The sequence below is a fragment of the Heptranchias perlo genome, unplaced genomic scaffold, assembly GCF_035084215.1.
Source record: "Heptranchias perlo isolate sHepPer1 unplaced genomic scaffold, sHepPer1.hap1 HAP1_SCAFFOLD_47, whole genome shotgun sequence".
Lineage (NCBI taxonomy): Eukaryota > Metazoa > Chordata > Chondrichthyes > Hexanchiformes > Hexanchidae > Heptranchias > Heptranchias perlo.
The window spans coordinates 10,277,899-10,295,952 of record NW_027139484.1 but is presented as its reverse complement, the minus strand read 5'-3'; the positions used below and the strand labels follow the sequence as shown (position 1 = coordinate 10,295,952).

At 44.9% G+C, this 18,054-nt stretch overlaps 9 non-coding genes across 9 annotated transcripts; 5 read left to right on the top strand and 4 right to left on the bottom strand.

Moving 5' to 3' along the window:
- Positions 1 to 993: 993 nt before the first annotated feature.
- Positions 994 to 1,066, top strand: trnav-cac (transfer RNA valine (anticodon CAC)). The gene has a single exon. It is a non-coding gene; the product is annotated as a tRNA-Val (tRNA).
- A 4,078-nt stretch (positions 1,067 to 5,144) lies between these two features.
- Positions 5,145 to 5,217, top strand: trnav-uac (transfer RNA valine (anticodon UAC)). Its single transcript has one exon. It is a non-coding gene; the product is annotated as a tRNA-Val (tRNA).
- A 4,644-nt stretch (positions 5,218 to 9,861) lies between these two features.
- trnak-uuu (transfer RNA lysine (anticodon UUU)) lies at positions 9,862 to 9,934 on the top strand. The gene has a single exon. It is a non-coding gene; the product is annotated as a tRNA-Lys (tRNA).
- A 2,162-nt stretch (positions 9,935 to 12,096) lies between these two features.
- On the bottom strand, positions 12,097 to 12,168 carry trnae-cuc (transfer RNA glutamic acid (anticodon CUC)). Its single transcript has one exon. It is a non-coding gene; the product is annotated as a tRNA-Glu (tRNA).
- Positions 12,169 to 13,467: 1,299 nt separating this feature from the next.
- Positions 13,468 to 13,540, bottom strand: trnav-uac (transfer RNA valine (anticodon UAC)). The gene has a single exon. It is a non-coding gene; the product is annotated as a tRNA-Val (tRNA).
- Positions 13,541 to 14,693: 1,153 nt separating this feature from the next.
- trnak-cuu (transfer RNA lysine (anticodon CUU)) lies at positions 14,694 to 14,762 on the top strand. The gene has a single exon. It is a non-coding gene; the product is annotated as a tRNA-Lys (tRNA).
- Positions 14,763 to 14,840: 78 nt separating this feature from the next.
- trnal-cag (transfer RNA leucine (anticodon CAG)) lies at positions 14,841 to 14,923 on the top strand. Its single transcript has one exon. It is a non-coding gene; the product is annotated as a tRNA-Leu (tRNA).
- Positions 14,924 to 16,990: 2,067 nt separating this feature from the next.
- trnav-aac (transfer RNA valine (anticodon AAC)) lies at positions 16,991 to 17,063 on the bottom strand. The gene has a single exon. It is a non-coding gene; the product is annotated as a tRNA-Val (tRNA).
- Positions 17,064 to 17,498: 435 nt separating this feature from the next.
- Positions 17,499 to 17,572, bottom strand: trnan-guu (transfer RNA asparagine (anticodon GUU)). The gene has a single exon. It is a non-coding gene; the product is annotated as a tRNA-Asn (tRNA).
- Between the last annotated feature and the right edge of the window lie 482 nt (positions 17,573 to 18,054).

Genomic DNA, 18,054 nt, shown 5'->3' with positions numbered 1-18,054 from the left:
GGCAGATGGAGTTCAATGTGGGGTAATCCACTTTGGACCTATGGTCAGGGTATTTTCCAAATGGTAAGAAGCTCGGAACTGTGGAGAAGCAGAGAGAATTAACGGTTCATTTACATAAATCAGTAAAAGCTAACGGACGGGTCCAAAAATAATTTAAAAGGCGAACGGAGTGTTAGCCCTTATCTCAGGGGGCTGGAATATAAAGAAGTGGAAGTTATGTTCCAGTTATATAAAGCTCTGGTTAGACTGCGTCTGGAGTAACTGCGTTCAGTTTTGGAAACTGCACCTCAGGAAGGATAGATTGACCTTGGAGGGGGTGCAGAGCAGATTCACCAGAATGTTACCGCGGTTAAAAAGGTTAAACTATGAGGACAGGCTGCATGGACTGGGCTCGTATTCCCTCGAGTACCGAAGATTGAGGGGCGGTCTGAGCGAGGTGTTTAACATGTTTAAATGAGTCGATAGAATAAAGAGAGAGAGAATCAATTTCCTCTGGGGAATCAAGAACGAGGGGGACAGAACCTTAAAATGAGAACCATGCCATTCAGGTTCGAAATCAGGAAGCACTTTTTTACACAATGGGCAGTAGAAGTCTGGAACTCTGTCCCCCAAAAGACTGTGGATGCTGGGGTTCAATTGAAGCTTTCAAGACTGAGATCGATAGTTTTTTGTTGGGTGAGGGTATCGAGAGATAGGGAGCAAAGACGGGTAAATGGATTTGCGGTTCAGATGATCTCTGATCTAATTGAAGGGTGGAACAGGTTCAAGGGGCGAAATTGCCTCCTCGTGTTCCCAATGGAAATGTTGAGAATATGCTTTATTGATGCTGTGATGCCAGGTCCCACACCTGTCAAAACAAGGCCACATTTGGGAGTTTAATAACTTTGAAATGAACATTTTTCTTTTGTGACTTGTGCAACTTCGATCAATTGAATAGTTATGAAAGAGAATCAATGCCGTCATTCTAATTTCTGGCTGACCACCAAAGCAAAGGTTTCCGTAGTGTAGTGGTTATCACGTTCGCCTCACACGCGAAAGGTCCCCGGTTCGCTCCCGGGTGGAAACATTATGTTGGGGCAGATGTTTTTTTCATCTGTGAAAGAGCCGGTCCTGTTAAATTTAACACAAATTCGTGGTCTCACGAGCACTGAACATTTTAAACCGAGCCCTTCAAAATACAGTGTGTAAAATGAGAAGGGATAAAAAGTTCATCGCACAAAAGAAATGATTTCAAACTTCCTTCAGTCGCCTTTCTGCAAAATAACGTTATCGGTTAATTAATGGTGATGAAAACAATGATCGTTTTTTTTTTCTTGCCACAGCCTTTCAATTAGTTCATGCGACTAATATAACAAGTGTTCAAAAGTTGCTTTTCTGACCGGGAATCGAACCGGAGCCGCGGCACCCTCTGAAGAGCAAGCACTATTCGGCACTGGATCGAACGAGTGGGCTGGAACCCTTCAAATGTTGCACTGATATCAGGATAAGCGGAAACACTGATACATTGGGAATGAAGCCTCACCAACAGAGGAGCTGCTTTTTCAAGCTAAGAAATACAGCTGATTTTAAATCAGCAAAATTTCACTTCATTAAAGTAGACAAAAAGGCAACTATCTCTGAACTGTCGCCACTATCTGAAAAACACAGACATTTTATTGATCGGGGAATAATGATCTTGTTCAAACTGTACAAGTTAAAAATCATTTCGAATCTTTTAAAAATAACAATCTGACTTCAAGCATTCTCCAACCAAACAAAATCACCAAGCATTCCCAGGATATTGGGAGATTATGTGAGTGGGTAAAACTGTGGTAAATGGAGTTCAATGTGGGGAAATGTGAGGTCATCCACTTCGGATCTAAGAAAGATAGATCAGAGAATTTTCTAAATGGTGAGGAGCTCGGAACTGTGGAGGAGCAGAGAGATTTAGGGGTCCAAGTACAGAAATCATTAAAAGCTAGTGGACAGTTACAAAAATAATTAAATGGTTAATAGAATGTCGGCCTTTATTTCTCGAGGGCTGGAAAATAAAGGTGTGGAAGTTATGTTCCAGCTGTACAGAGCTCTGGTTAGAGCCCATCTGGAGGACTGCATTCAGTTCTGGGCACTGCACCTCAGGAAGGATATATTGGCCTTGGAAGGAATGCAGCACAGATTCACCAGAATTATAGGCGGGCTAGAAGGGTTATATTATGAGGACAGGTTGAATAGACTAGGCTTTATTCCCCTGAATATAGAAGATTAAGGGGTGATCTAATTGAGGTGTTTAAGATGATTAAAGGAGTTGATAGGGTAGATGGAGAGAAACTACTTCCTCTGGTGTGGAATCCAGAACAAGGGGGAATAACCTTAAAATTAGAGCTCGGCCGTTCAGGGTTGATGTCAGGAAGCACTTCATTCCGTTGAGGCCTGGGGTGAATACGAAATTTCAAAACGAAGATTGCAGATTTTTGTTAGGCATGGGTATTAATAATTAAGGAAATAAGGCGGGTAGATGGAGTTAAGATACAGATCAGCCATGATCGAATTGAATGGCGGAACAGGTTGAGGAGCTGAATTGTCTAATCCTGTTCCTGTGTAACAGGCTCGTGTGGCTGAATGGACTCATTTTGTTCCTCCATTAACATGCTCGAGGGGCTGAATGGACTCCTCTTGTTCCTATGTAACATGCGCGAGGGGCTGAATGGCATCCAGATCCTTTATAACAGTCTCGAAGGGCTGAATGGCCTCCTCCTGTTCCAGTGCAACAAGCTCGAGGGGCTTAATGGCCGAATCCTATTCCAGTGTAATAGGCTCGCGGTGCTGAATGGCCTTCAGTTCCCGTATAACACGCTCGAGGGGCTGAATGGCCTGCTGCTGTTCCGATGTAACAGGCTTGAAGGGCTGATTGGCCTCCAGGTGTGGTGTAACGGGCTCGAGGGGCTGAATTGCCTTCAGTTCCCATATAACAGGCTCGAGGGGCTGAGTGGCCTCCTCTTGTTCCTATTTTACAGGCTTGAGGGGCTGATTGGCCACCAGATCTGGTGTAAGTTGCTCGAGGGGCTGAATGGCCGCCTCCTGTTGCTACCTTAGAGGCTTGAAGGGTTGATTGGCGTCTAGTTCCTGTATAACCGGCTCGATGGGCAGAATGGCCTTCAGTTCTCAGATAACAGGCTCGAGGGGCTGAATGACCTCCTCCTTTTGCTATTTGACAGGCTTGAGGGGTTGATTGGCCTCAGGTTCCTGTATAACATGCTCGAAGGGCTGAATGGCCTCCTCCTGATTCCATGTAACAGGCTTGAGGGGATGATCGGCCTCCAGTAACGATGTACCGGGCTTGAGGGGCTGAATGGCCTTCTCCTTTTCCTGTGTAACAGCCTTCAGAGGCTGAATGGCCTTCAGTTCCCATGTAAGAGGCTTGAGGAGCTCAATGGCCTCCTTCTGTTCCTGTCGAACAGCCGTGAAGGACTTGCCGCCATTTTGTCCAAGATGTCCCGCGAACTTGCCACCATTTTGTCTAAAAATTAGAGCCGAACCTTTCAGGAGCGAGATTAGAAAACATTTCTACACACAAAGGGTGGTAGAAGTTTGGAACTCTCTTCCGCAAATGGCAATTGATACTAGCTCAATTGCTAAATTTAAATCTGAGATAGATAGCTTTTTGGCAATCAAAGGTATTAAGGGATATGGGCCAAAGGCGGGTATGTGGAGTTAGATCACGGATCAGCCATGATCTTATCAAATGGCGGAGCAGGAACGAGGGGCGTGATTGGCCGACTCCTGTTCCTATGTTCCTATGATATTATTTACATAGAATTCCGACAGGAATTTGTTAAGGTTCCACACAAGAGACTGTTGGCAAAAATGAAAGTCCATGAAACTTGAGGCAATGCATTGACATGGGTAGAGAATTGGTTCGGAGATTGGAGACAGCGAGTAGGGATAATGGATACATCCTCCAATGGGCAGCATGGGATGAGTGGTGTCCCCCAGGGATCTGTAACGGGGTTCTCAGCTTGTCACCATATTTATCAATGACTTAGATGAAGGAAGAGAGAGTCGTCTATCCAAGTTTGCTGATGAAACTAAATCAGGTGGTACAGTGAGTAGTGTGGAATGCGATTGGAAAGTTGCAAAGGGACATTGATAGATTAAGTGAGTGGGCAAAACAATGGCAGATGGAGATCAATGTGGGGTAATCCACTTTGGACCTATGGTCAGGGTATTTTCCAAATGGTAAGAAGCTAGGAACTGTGGAGAAGCAGAGAGAATTAACGGTTCATTTCCATAAATCAGTAAAAGCTAACGGATGGGTCCAAAAATAATTGAAAAGGCTAACGGAGTGTGAGCCTTTATCTCAGGGGCTGGAATATAAAGAAGTGGAAGTTATGTTCCAGTTATATAAAGCTCTGGTTAGACTGCGTCTGGAGTAACTGCGTTCAGTTTTGGACACTGCACCTCAGGAAGGATAGATTGGCCTTGGAGGGGGTGCAGAGCAGATTCACCAGAATGTTACCGGGGCTGAAAAGGTTAAATTATGAGGACAGGCTGCATGGACTCGGCTCGTATTCCCCCGAGTATAGAAGATTGAGGGGCAGTCTGAGCGAGGTGTTTCACATCTTTAAATGATTCGATAGAATAGAGAGAGAGAATCAATTTCCTCTGGGGAATCAAGAACGAGGGGGACATAACCTTAAAATTAGAACCATGCCATTCAGGTTCGAAATCAGGAAGCACTTTTTTACACAATGGGCAGTAGAAGTCGGGAACTCTGTCCCCCAAAAGCCTGTGGATGCTGGGGCCAATTGAAGCTTTCAAGACTGAGATCGATCGATTTTTGTTGGGTCAGGGTATCGAGGGATAGGGAGCAAAGGCAGGAAAATGGATTTGAGGTTCAGATCATCTCTGATCTCATTGAAGGGCGGAACAGGTTCAAGGGGCTGAATGGCCTCCTCCTGTTCCCAATGGAAATGTTGAGAATATGCTTTGTTGAGGCTGTGACGTCAGGGTCATCCCCTGTCCAAACAAGGCAGGCCACATTTGGGAGTTTAATAACTTTGAAATGAACATTTTTCTTTTGTGACTTGTGCAACTTCGATCAATTGAATTGTTATGAATGAGAATCAATGCAGTCATTCGAACTTCTGGCTGATGATTGAACAGAGGTTTCTGTAGTGTAGTGGTTATCACGTTTGCTTTACACGCGAAAGGTCCCTGGTTCAATCCCGGGCAGAAACATTATGTTGGGGCAAATTTATTTTCTCATTGTGAAATAGCCGGTCCTGTTAAATTTAACACAAATTCGTGGTCTCACGAGCATTGAACATTTTAAACCGAGCCCTTAAAAATACAGTGTGTAAAATGAGAAGGGATAAAAAGTTCATCGCATAAAATAAATTATTAAAGTTTTCCAAATTCCCTCAGTTGCCTTTCATTCTGCAAAATAACCTTATCGGTTAATTAATGGTGATTAAAACAATGATTGTCTTTTTTTTTCTCTTCCATGCGATTGATATAACAAGTGATCAAAAGTTGCTTCCCTGACCAGGAATCGCACCGAGGCTACGAAGGTAACAGCGCCAAATCCGAACCACTAGACCACCAGGGAACTCTGCTGGTTGTATTATCAGATTTAACATGGAATTCCCTTTCTCTGTGATTCAACTTTTAATTCTTTTTAGCTCCTGATTGCGGATATTCCCGTGTTTCAATAGGAATAAAGTGCAATAGGCTCAGGAAAACCCGGGGAGGTGGCATCCCGCTCACCGAGCCTTTCCAGCAGCATTCATCTCACCAAGCACTGGAGTGAGTGAAACTGTCTCCTGGCGGGGGGTCTCAATGTGGAAAGGGTGGCGAATGAGGGAATCATTTGTCAGTGAGGATGGCCGAGCGGACTAAGGCGCTGCGTTCAGATCGCAATCTCATTTGGAGGCGTGGGTTCCAATCCCACTTCTGACATCTGCTATTTTATTTGCCGCTTGAGCTGCAGTTGATTTTTCGGCCCAGTTGATTTGCTCTTCCCGCAATCACCAACCCGGTCTCGATCCACGGCACGTTTTGACGCCCACCGGCTCGTCCCTGAACCGAGCTTTAAACGAAAGTATGCTGGAAGCACAAGGCGGTCATTCAACAACTATGGAGAGAACAGACACTTGGGGAAATGTACCATAGGAACAGGAGTCGGCCATTCAGCCCCTCGAGCCCGCTCCTCCATTTGATGAGATCATGGCTGATCTGTGATCTAACTCCATATCCCTGCCTTTGGCCCATATCCCTTAATACCTTTGGTTGCCAAAAAGCTGTCTATCTCAGATTTAAAATTAACAATTAAGCTAGCATCAATTGCCCTTTGCGGAAGAGAGCTCTAAACTTCTACCATCCTTTGTGTGTAGAAATGTTTTCTAATCTCACTCCTGAAAGGTCTGGCTCTAATTTTTGGACTGTGCCCCCGAGTCCTAGAATCCCCAACCAGAGGAAATAGTTTCTCTCTATCCAGAAAACGTCAATGACACAGTCAATGAAAGGTGCAGTTCACGAAGGCGGCTCACCAGCACCTTCTCAAGAGCAATTCGAGATGGGCAATAAATGCTGACCTTGCCATTAACACCCACATCCCATGAATGAAGACAAAAAAAGTCGCCTGCATGGCCGAGTAATTTCCTGCTGCTAAACGACGGGAAGAATGAAACCATCGGCTTCAGTCCTTTGAACGAACTGTATACACTTGCCGTCGAGCTCAATCCCCACTTGGTCCTCTGCCCCGAATATCCACTACATCAGAAAATGCTCCGTAACATAGAATCACAGCATGGAAACATCATAGAAGGAGGCCATTCGGCCCATCGTGCCCGTGCCAACTCTTTGAAAGAGCTATCCAATTAGACCCGCTCCCCTTCCCTTTCCCCATCGCCCTGCAACATTTTCCCCTTCAAGTATTTATCCAGTTCCCCTTTGAATGTTATTATTGAATCTTTTTCCACCACCCTTTCAGGCAGTGCATTCCAGATCATGTCAACTCGCTGCGTAAAAACATTCTCCTCATCTCACCTCTGTTGCCAATTACCTTAAATCTGTGTCCTCTGGTTACCATCCTTTCTGGCTCTGGAAATAGTTTCTCCTGATTTATTCTATCAAAACCGTTCATGATTTTGAACACCTCTGTTAAATCTCCCCTTAACCGTCTCTGCTCAAAGGAGAACAACCCCAGCTTCTCCAGTCTCTTCACCGCACTGAAATCCCTCATCCCTGTCACCATTCTAGTAAATCACCTCTCCACCCTCTCCAAGGCCTTGACATCCTTCCTAAAGTGTGGTGGGCAGAATTGTGTGATGGCCAGCTGGGGCCTAACCAGTGATTTATAAATGTTTATCATAAGTTCCTTGCTTTTGTACTCTATGCCTCTATTAATGAAGTCAACAATTCCGGACATTTTTTTTTACAATCTATTCAACTTGTCCTGCCACCTTCAAAGATTTGTGTGCGTATGCCCCCAGGTCTCTCTGTTCCTGCAACCCCTTTAAAATTGCACTATTTAGTTTAAAGAGCTGGCACAGGCACGATGGGCCGAATGTCCTCCTGTGATTCTATGATTCTATGTTTTTGATTACACCTCCATGAAGCGCTTTGGGATATCCCCCAGAAGTGGGAGTCAGCAGTTCACTTTCTCCCTTAACACTTCCATCTGACCTGGGCTGGACTAAATCGATATTTTCGCGGTGTAATGGTTATCATGTTGGCCTCACACTCGAAAAACTCCCGGTTTAATCCCGGGTCAGAAAAAAATTGATGGAACTTGCTCCTCACAAACTTCCAGGCGCGACCTTTCTCTCGTGTCAATTGGGCTGCAATCCTTTCACATTCAACAACGGCTGCTCCAGATTCCTGGTCTCAAAACCAGTGAACAGTATTAAGCATTGCGTAAAATGAGAAGGGATGAAAGTTACAAAAGTTAGCGTACTTTCGACAGTCACTCGGCAAACTTGTTAGCATTTCATTCAGTGCGAAACAGAAAGTTGTGGGTTTATTAATGGTGATTAAAAGAATCATCTGAGATACTTGAATTATTTTGTGTAATTCAGTGAACTGTTTGGTAAAAATAGATTCCCTGATCGGAAAACGAACCCGAGCCGAGGTGATAAAAGCGCCGAATCTTAACCACGAGACCACCAGCGAGTTTTGCTCACAATATTATTAGATTTAACGTGGATTTCCCTTTCTCTGTGATTCAGCTTTTAACCCTTTTTAGCTGCTGATTGCGGATATTCCCATGATTAAATAGGAATAAAGTATATTAGGCTCAGGAAAACCCGGGGAGGTGGCATTCCGCTCACCGAGCCTTTCCAGCAGCATTCATCTTACCAAGCACTGGAGTGACTGAAACTTTCTCCGGGGTGGGGGCGGGCTTTCAATCTGGAAAAGGTGGCAAATGAAGGGATCATTTATCAGTCAGGATGGCGTTCAGGTCGCAGTCTCCTTTGGAGGCGTGGGTTCGAATCCCACTTCTGACATCTGTTATTTTGACTCCTATTTTATTTGTTGCTTGAGCTGCAGTTGATTTTTCGGCCCAGTTGATTTGCTCTTCCCGCAATAACCAACCCGGTCTCCGTCCACGGCACGTTTTGACGCCCAACGGCTCATCCCGAAGCCATTCGAAGTAATTGCCTTTCATGACTGCTGCTTACAAATGCATTTACATGTATCTGTATTATTTATTCATTTATTGGGGTATATATAATGTCAATGTATTTTCCGGATATTTATTTCTCTATTTCTTATTTTTTATTACACACAAATACATAACACAGATACACAGAGATATAATGATAACCACCACACAGTTACACCCAAATGTATTTATAAGTGTCACAGATGCAATCATATATATTTATAACAAGATATATCATATTGTAAAAATAATCAAAATAAATTTATAAATGGCACACATAATATAAACACTCACTTTATAAAGAAGCATGGCATCCATTTATGCACATCCATTGTTTAAATTTTCACACCGTCCTGTTCGCAGTCCTGAACAAAGTCCACACACAGAAAGTCTCAGCGTTTTTTCAGATGCTGCCGGTCCTGTTATGTATTTTGAGCAGTTCCTTTCCTGTGATGTGATGATTCTGGGTGCCGGGTGTGTGTAATTGGATTTGCTGCAGTCGTGCTGCCGTGGACAGGTGAAGGCTGCTTCTGAGGCTGCCTGATACCCGGTGGGAGTGGGCGGGGATTTGATAATCTGAAATAAATGAAATGGTGTATGAGAAACTTTCATAAAGGTAAACATCCAAATCTTTGCTATCAGACCTTGTGGCGCAGCGGTAACGCGTCTGACTCCGGATCAGAAGGTTGTTTGTTTAAATCACGTCGGGGTCACAGTTGTCCTTATTGTTGTTAGGAGGCTGGATAATTCCCGCTTCCTTATTGCAATCCCTTTTTCACAATAAACAGAATCCTGCTCTGAATTATGCCTCACGAGTTCCCCAGTGTCAGGGAGAGAAGCGTCTGATTCCCTCATTTATTTATTGCAAGAAACATACACAAACACACTTATTAATTCAAACTCAGCCTGCTGCTCCACACGCTCAGAGATAAACACAGCCAGAGAGACAGACAAACACCGGGAAATAGACAAACCGGTTTCTCAGAGAATTGCCTGTACCTCCACTGTCGAATGTAAGGGCTTTTGTTGTTCGCTTTCGTTCCATACCTTGGAATTCAGGAGAATCTGGTACATGGTTTAGAGGACAAGGCACGGGCGCGATGGCCCGAATGGCCTGCTTCTGAGCTGTCTCCTTCTCCGATTCTGAACTCAGCGCCTCGGGCGGAGCCAGCAGCTGCCTCACTGCAATAACAGACCAAATGAAGGCAGTTCAACCAGCCCGGCAAGCTCAGTCGGTAGAGTATGAGACTTTTGATCTCAGGGTCGTGGGTTCGAGCCACACGTTAGGCGAGTTTTGTTTTAAGCTTTCGTGTGTGAACCCTCCGCTTGCTTGACTGTCAGTGCAAGAGACGAGTCTGTAAGTGCCGCGCAGTGTGCAACAGTCAAAACTTTAAAAGGAGCAGAAGGTTATTCGGGATTCAGATACACAAACCTCTCTGATGAGCCTGATATTTTGTCAGAGGTTGCTGCCTCCCCTACATCTCTTGCTCTCTGACGAGGCACTTGCTCCAGTTTCAATTTACAAACTGGGTGAGTTGGTGATCGGGTCTAGGAGAGCTGGTTTGTGATCTGAATCGGAGACTCAGCGGCCCCGGGTGAGACAGAGAAAAAAAATCAGTCCAGGCCCGGCCCCAATCTGGGATGTGGAAGAAAACACGGGAGGAGGGTGCGGTGTGAGGTCCCTGTCAAACCAACTGCCCGAACAAAGCTGGCCACAGTCACAGAATCAGAATGGCTACTTCCTGAGGGGGGTGGGGGTGGGGGGAGGCCGGTTCATGTGGAAAAGGATCCGGACGAGAATGATCTGATTCATAAGGTTAGGGGAGGGAAATTAGGGAGCTCCTTCGGAACGTTAATTACTTGAAAATGAAGCCTTTTTCCTGTGTAACTTGTGTGGTTTTGATGAATGAAATGTTTGTAAAAAGGCATCCGTAGAGAAGGATTGAGAGCTTTTAGGACAAGAGGGGAAATGAGGAGTTTTTTTTCACACAGAGGGTTGTTCCGATCTGGCAGCCATTTGCTGAAAGGGTGGTGGAAGCAGCTTTCATAGGAACTTTCAAAAGGCAATTGGACAGGTACTTGAAGAGGGCTGATTTGCAAGGCTACGGGGAAAAGGCTGGGTTTTTTGGACGAAATTGGACAGCTCTTTCAAAGAGTACGCAAGGCAACATGGCCGAATGGCCTCCTTCTGTGCTGTAAAATTGTATGGTTCTCTTGCATGATTTTAGTGTGGGACAGGAGAGATGTTGTTTAAAGAGAAATAAAAGTGTCCCAATCCGAGCAGAGAGAGGTGACTGGTCAGTTCCCCTCTGTCCAGTATAAGTCACCAGCGGTTTTTTGTGGTGTAGTGGTTATCAGTTCGCATTGCAAGCGAACAGACCTGCTTTCGATCCTGGGCGGACAATTTACATTGCAATTGCTGTTCACATTCTATATTAATGACTTAGATGGGGGACCGAGTGTAATGTATCCAAGGTTGCTGATGATAAAAAGGTAGGTGGGAAAGTAAGCCGTGAGGAGGACGCAAAGGGAGGTGGACAGGTTAAGTGATTGGGTAAGAAGGTGGTAGTTGGAGTATCAGGTGGGAAAATGTGAAATTATCCACTTTGGTAGGAAGAATAGAAAAGCAGAATATTTTTTAAAAGGTGAGAGTCCAATAAATGTGATATTCAGAGGGAGTTGGGTGTACTTGTAAACAAATCACAGAAAGTTAACATGCAGGTACAGTAAGCAATTAGGAAGAAAAATGGTATGTTGGCCTTTTAGCAAGGAGGTTGGAGTATAAGAGTAAGGAAGTCTTGCTGCAATTAAATAGGGCTTTGGTGAGAACACACCTGGAGTACTTTGATGTAGTCTACTTGGATTTTAGCAAGGCTTTTGACAAGGTCCCAATTGGCAGACTGGTCAAAAAAGATGTGATTGCACTAGAGAGGGTACAGAGGAGATTTACGAGTAGGTTGCCAGGGCTGGAGCTTTTTGGCTGTGAGGAAAGATTGGAGAGGCTGGGGTTGTTTTCTTTGGAACAGAGGAATCTGAGGAGTGATTTAATTGAGGTGTACAAAATTATGAAGGGCCCAGATAGAGTGGATGGGAAGGACCTATTTACCATAGCAGGGAGGTCAATAACCAGGGGGCATAGATTTAAAGTGATTGGTGGAAGGATTAGAGGGGAGCTGAGGAGAAATGTTTTCACCCAGAGGGTGGTGGGGGTCTGGAACTCACTGCCTGAAAGGGTGGGAGAGGCAGAATCCCTCGTTACATTTAAAAAATACTTGAATTTGCACCTGAAGTGGTGTAACCTGCAAGGCGACGGACCGATTGCTGGAAAGTGGGATTCGGCTGGTTGGTTCATTTTCGGCCGACGCGCACGCGATGGGCCGAATGGCCTCCTTGTGTGCCGTCAATTTGGGATGATTCTGCAAAAGTGGCAAGTGTTTTTTTGTAACAGCAAATTCCCTGACCGGGAATCGAACCCAGGCCGCGGCGGTGAGAGCCCCGAATCCTAACCACTGGACCACCAGGGAAGGCATGATAAATTTCTCAATATATCTGGGAGTGTTTGTATTAGGTTCAAATAATATTTATGGTTTCGTGACTCTGTTAGTTGCAAATGTATTTACATGAATCTGTATTATTTATTTATTTATTGAGGTGTATATATTGTAAATCTACTTCTGGCACTGATAAGAGTCCATATAATTCCGCAATTAATGTTTCATTTGCGTTTTCACAATAACAGGTCTCTCTCACTGGTTCCCCAGTGTCAGGGAGGGAAGTGTCTGATGCCCTCTTTTATTTAATGTTACAAACGGAAGACAAACACTCGTATTCGTTCAAAATCAACATGAAGGTGGACACACACACACAGATAAACACAGCCAATGATATGGTCGTCATGTTGGGATTGCTGCACATGCATACCCAGGGGCGAGTTTACTGCAATGATAGACAAGAGCGGCTGAGTTTTTCAGTCCCGGTTAGCTAAGTCGATAGAGTGTGCGACTCCAAATCTCAGGGGCGTGGGCTTCAGCCTCATGTTGGGCGTATTCTGATTTAACCTTTTTATGTTGCTTTCAGGGGTGAACCCAAGCTCTGACTCCCCCCGACCTCCCGTGCAGTGTCACCGCGCACATTGTGGCCGCGCCCGGGCTGATTTCTCTCTCTCTCACCCGGGACCGCTGAGTCTGCTGTACCCTGATCACCAACTCACCCAGTTTGTGAATTTAAACCGGAACAGGTGTCTCGCAAAGGGCAAGAGAAGTAGGGAAGGCTGCAACCTCTGACAAAATCTCATTCCCATTAAAGATTTGTGTATCTGAATCCCGAACATTTTCTGCAACTTTTAAAAGTTTTGACATTCACTGTACAGGACGCGGCACCTGGAGACTCGTCTCTGACACTCACAGTAATGCGTTGGGCTGTTTTCAGTCGTAAAACAGCTCTTGTCATATTGTGATATTGTCTTAGACTCCCTCCCCAGCGGAAAGGGTTTGTCTATCTCCCTTTCAAAATCCTAAAAAGCCTTCTATATTCCAGGGAATACAAGTATGTAACCGCTCCTCATAATTTAACCCTTCGAGCCCTGCTAACATTCTGGTAATTCAGGGCTGCGCTGCTTCCAAGGCAAAAAAACCCTTTTGGAGTAAAAGGGAATAAAATTTAAAATGAGCGTCACTGAGGATCAGTTTTCTATCACTCAAAGTTATCTGCTCAATGAAGTAAAAGATGCAGCTTACAAAGAACAAGGGAGCAGCCACTGTCTCCCTTTTTGGCAGGAGAAGAAAATTAACCTGGATGTTCATGGAGACCAAGTTCCAACATAATGTTTCTGCCTGGGATCGAACCGGGGACCTTTCGCGTGTAAAGCAAATGTGATAACCGCTACACTACAGAAACAGATGGCATGCTGCTTAACGCAATGGGCAACTGAATGATGTCCTCTCTCTGCTCGTACTTGGAATGTGTTCTTTCAAGTCCAGCAAGAGATTCAGACAGTGGCTGCTCCCCCTTTTCTTTAAAAACTCTCAGGGTAATGGCTTTGAGCCCCATGTTGGGCGAGTACCGTTTTAAACTGTTATGCTGCTTCCACCGGTGAGCCCCAGCTCTGACACTTCCCCCACCCCCACCTCCGTCTCACCGCGCACGATGGGGCCGCGCCCGGGCTGAATCTCTCCAAATAGGTTTCCGCCCCAGTCGCAGCATGAAATGGTCCTTATCAAAGTCACAAATGATACTCCATGTGACGACCACCATGATAAACTATCCCTCCTCATCCTTCTCAAATACAATATCTCACCGTGCTGTTATCCTGTTAGACGAGTTTCCTCTCTCTGCTCTTATTTGCAATGTGTTGCTTTTCCGATTGATAACACTTAGTATCATCGTATTATGTTAGTCCACAAGAGGAGATCATTCGGCCCATCGTGCCTGTGCTGGGTCAAACACACGTATTCGTTCAAAATGCGTTCAGAGATGGATTGAGTGCTTTGTTATCAGAAAGTTGCCTGAACCCCCACAGTCCACAGCTTTCCTCCTCGCTATCAACCACACGGCCTATTTTTGTGTCACCCGCAGATTTCTTAATCATGCCCCCTAAGTTTCGGTCCAAATCGTTAATGTGGAGCACAAAAAGCAAAGGACCAAGTACCGAGCCCTGCGGCACCCCACTGGAAACAGCCTTCCAGCCACAAAAACACCCGTCGACCATGACACTTTCCTTCCTGCCACTGAGCTAATTTTGGATCCAACAAGCCACATTCCCTTGGATCCCATGGTCCTTTCCTTTTTTGACCAATCTGCCATGTGGGAACTTTTCAAAAGCCTTGCTAAAATCCATGGAGACGACATCAATTGCGCTACCCTCATCGATCCTTCTTATCACCTCCTCGAAAAATTCAATCAGGTTCGTCAGACACAACTTCCCCTGAACAAATCCATGCTGACTGTCCTTGATTCGTCCGTGCCTCAGAATTGATTCCAATGATCTGAAATGGAGTCTATCTCCTGCTTGCTGCAATAACAGATAAGGTGGTTAAAAGCACGAAAACCCGCCTAGCTCAGTCGGTAGAGCATGAGACTCTTAATCTCAGGGTCGTGGTTTCGAGCCCCACGATGAGCGAGTATCATTTTAAACTTTTATGTTGCGTTCACTGGCCAACGGTGCAGAATTGATGCAGAATGAAATGTTAAATTTGTAGTCAGGGTGGCCGAGCGGTCAAAGGCGCTGCGTTCAGGTCGCAGTCTCTTCTGGAGGCGTGGGTTCGAATCCCACTTCTGACAATGCTTATTTTTACGAAGACGTGAAAATATTTTATTTGTGGATTGGGCTGCAGCTGATTTTTCGACCAAGTTGATTTACTCCTCCCACAAAAGCAACTGGCTTTGTGATGGAAATGTGACTTGAGAAGTTTCAAACGGTGAAATGTTTGACATATTAATGATCTGGACAAAGAAATAGAACAGCAGTGGGAAACATTTAAAACGGTGATCAATAGAGTCCAGGAGAAATATATCCCACTAAAAAGCAAGAACAAACCAGCCAGAAATGACACACCAGAGATGAATAAAGAAACAAGGGCAAAATTGAAACTGAAGAAAAAGGCCCACACTAGACAATAAAGGAGAGAGGGGAATGTGAAAAGACTGGGAAAGAAGTCTAAAGAACTATTAGAAAGGCAAAAAGGAATATCAAAAAAAGCAAAGTATTCGAGACACATCAACAGCCAAAAAAAGTTTAGGATAGGAATAGGGCCACTCAGGGATACACACGACAAACTCACAGGCAATGACAGCGAAATGGCAGAAATATTAAATAATCACTTTGCTTCAGTATTTACCAGGGAGACTGGTATTTTGGGCGTGACAGTAGAAGAAGAGATCAAAAAGATATGTAAAGACATTTAAGATCCAAAGGGGGGAGATAATTGATAAAAGAATCAATCTTAGAGAGGAAATTTCCTGTTTGGAGCCTAACCAGAGTTTCAAACCGCTCAGCCACGCTAATTTCCATATTACTGATCAGAAGCTTATTTCACAGGGACACGATTACTCCGCTCCATTTAGGGAGGCTACGTTAAAGGCGGAAATTGATCTATTAATAGAATCATAGAATAACATAGCGCCATTCGGCCCATCGTGCAAGTGCCAGCTCTCTGAAAGAGCTGTCCAGTTAATCCCACTCTCCTGCTGTTTCCCCATAGCCCTGAAAAAGTTTCCATCCAAGCGTTTATCCAATTCCCTTCTGAAAACTGTGAGTTAAGAAAAACAATATTGAAAGGGGTGCTGGGGCCTCTGCAGCGTCGATGTAGAGTGTGTGATGATTGAAGTTATCAAGATGGTTGCTTTACACATGGTATGTTGTGCAATCATCCTGAAATATCTTCAATATCCAATACAAATTGAATCGCAAACCTGACGGACCAACACTGGAAAACAAGTCACGAGTGAACGCAAATCATCTGGGACCCGTTTTCAGCCTCACGGCACTTTAAATAAAGTGAAATAACTTTGCATTGAAAAGATTTGGAACTTGCATCTGTGCCTTTATCTGTTCCATTTCTTAAAGTTGCTGGCGTCTGATGATGAACACGCCTCTGCTCCCTCTATTAAACAAGAAAGGAGGTGTTTGACGTTGACGGAATCTGTTGGTTATGAGCTCATCCTTCACATTGAGTGGGTTCGCGTCCTTTAAACGGCGTCAAATTTAGCCCAGCGGTGAACTGCGCAGCAAGCAAGTTCATCACCGTCTCACCGCGGGCACTGACTGACACGTTTATCATTATTTCTTTCAGACCGAAATAAATAGGAACCGTGATTTTAAATTTGCACTAAGTGATTTTTAGGTAGTCGCCTTTAAATGTTTCAAAGGCGACTCCGAATTTATGATAGTCCGGCCATTTCACCAGCCGTGTTGAAAACAAAACATGTCTCTAACTTTCGCGTCTTTTTTCGAAAGGCAAAAAACATATTTCCCGTGACCTCTGAAGGATGGACAAGTACATTTCAGAAAGCTGAAGCAAGTTCACCAGCCTTTTAATCCGAAGTCAGACCTTTGCGCCACGCACTCTGAAGACAGGCTCCTGGATGTTATTATATTTTTTGAATGTTTCTCAAACACCGTTTCATATATTGGTTGAATGGATGAGGCTCATCAAATGTCCGCCAGATCCCACCGGTAATGAGACAGCATTGGAAGCACCCTTCACCCCCAATATCACGCTGGCATTCATCGCCTGCTCTCAGCGGACTGCATTAACAGGGCTGGGAGATCTGGACTTTGTTCACATTTAATGAGCAATGTGAATCGTTCAATATTTAATCATTTTTTATGGGGACAATGTTTCAAAATATTTCCGCCCGGTTTCGAACCCGGGACTTTTCGCGTGTTAAACGAACGTGATAACCACTACACTACGGAAACCTGTCCACCCTCGTGTTATGGATATAACCCCTCAGCCAAACTAATTTCCGCATTACTGTCCAGGAGCTCATTTCACAGGGATCCATTTACTGCGCTGTATTTCGGAAGGCTGCAGAGAAGGATCGGTGGTGATGGTCAGGCAGGGAATCTCAGAGCATCGCGCCCACACAAACATTTCACTGTTCTTTTTTCATGTGCCTGATATCCGACCGCAGTGTAAATTATGGCGAATCAGGCATGCTCAGATGACATTGTTCACAGAGTGTTTTCTTGCAGCCAAATCACACATTAGAAAACTTGAAATGAGATTAAGAGATCGCAGCCATTTAAAGTGCTCCCAGTTACTGCAGATCAGGAATTGAAACATGGCACCGGCTTCAGGGCCATCAGAATGAGGCAATGAATCCGAAAGTGGGAAGAAAAAGGTGCAATTTCCGTCACTGGGTGGGCTCGAACCACCAACCTTTCGGTTAACAGCCGAACGCGCTAACCGATTGCGCCACAGAGACCGTCTGTTTTTTTTTTCTTGCAAGATACACTAAAGCAGCGTGTCACCTACCCAAAGTTACATGTTGCAGCCACAGAAATGCAATTGTCCACTATCAGTGTTACTTTTCCAGAAATAAAGGATGGGACATTGTTTGTGGAAACATGGGAACGGTCTGGTCTCGCTCACAGCGTCGATATCACCGCCAACCAGCTCTCCTGCAACCGGCGTGCCCACCGGTGCTTTGTCTGTTAGTTAGTTGCACTGTGGGAGAACCTTCACCACACTGACTGCAGCGGTTTCAAAAGCCGGCTCACCACCACCTTCTCAAGGGCAATTAGGGATGGGCAATAAATGCCGGCCTCGCCAGCGACGCCCACATCCCATGAACGAATAAAAAAAATATTCTGAGCGTCCTGATGCTGATGTCAGGATTTGATGCCTGATCTGCAGTAACTGGGAGCGGTTTAAATGGCTCCGACCTCTTAATTTCACTCATAACAT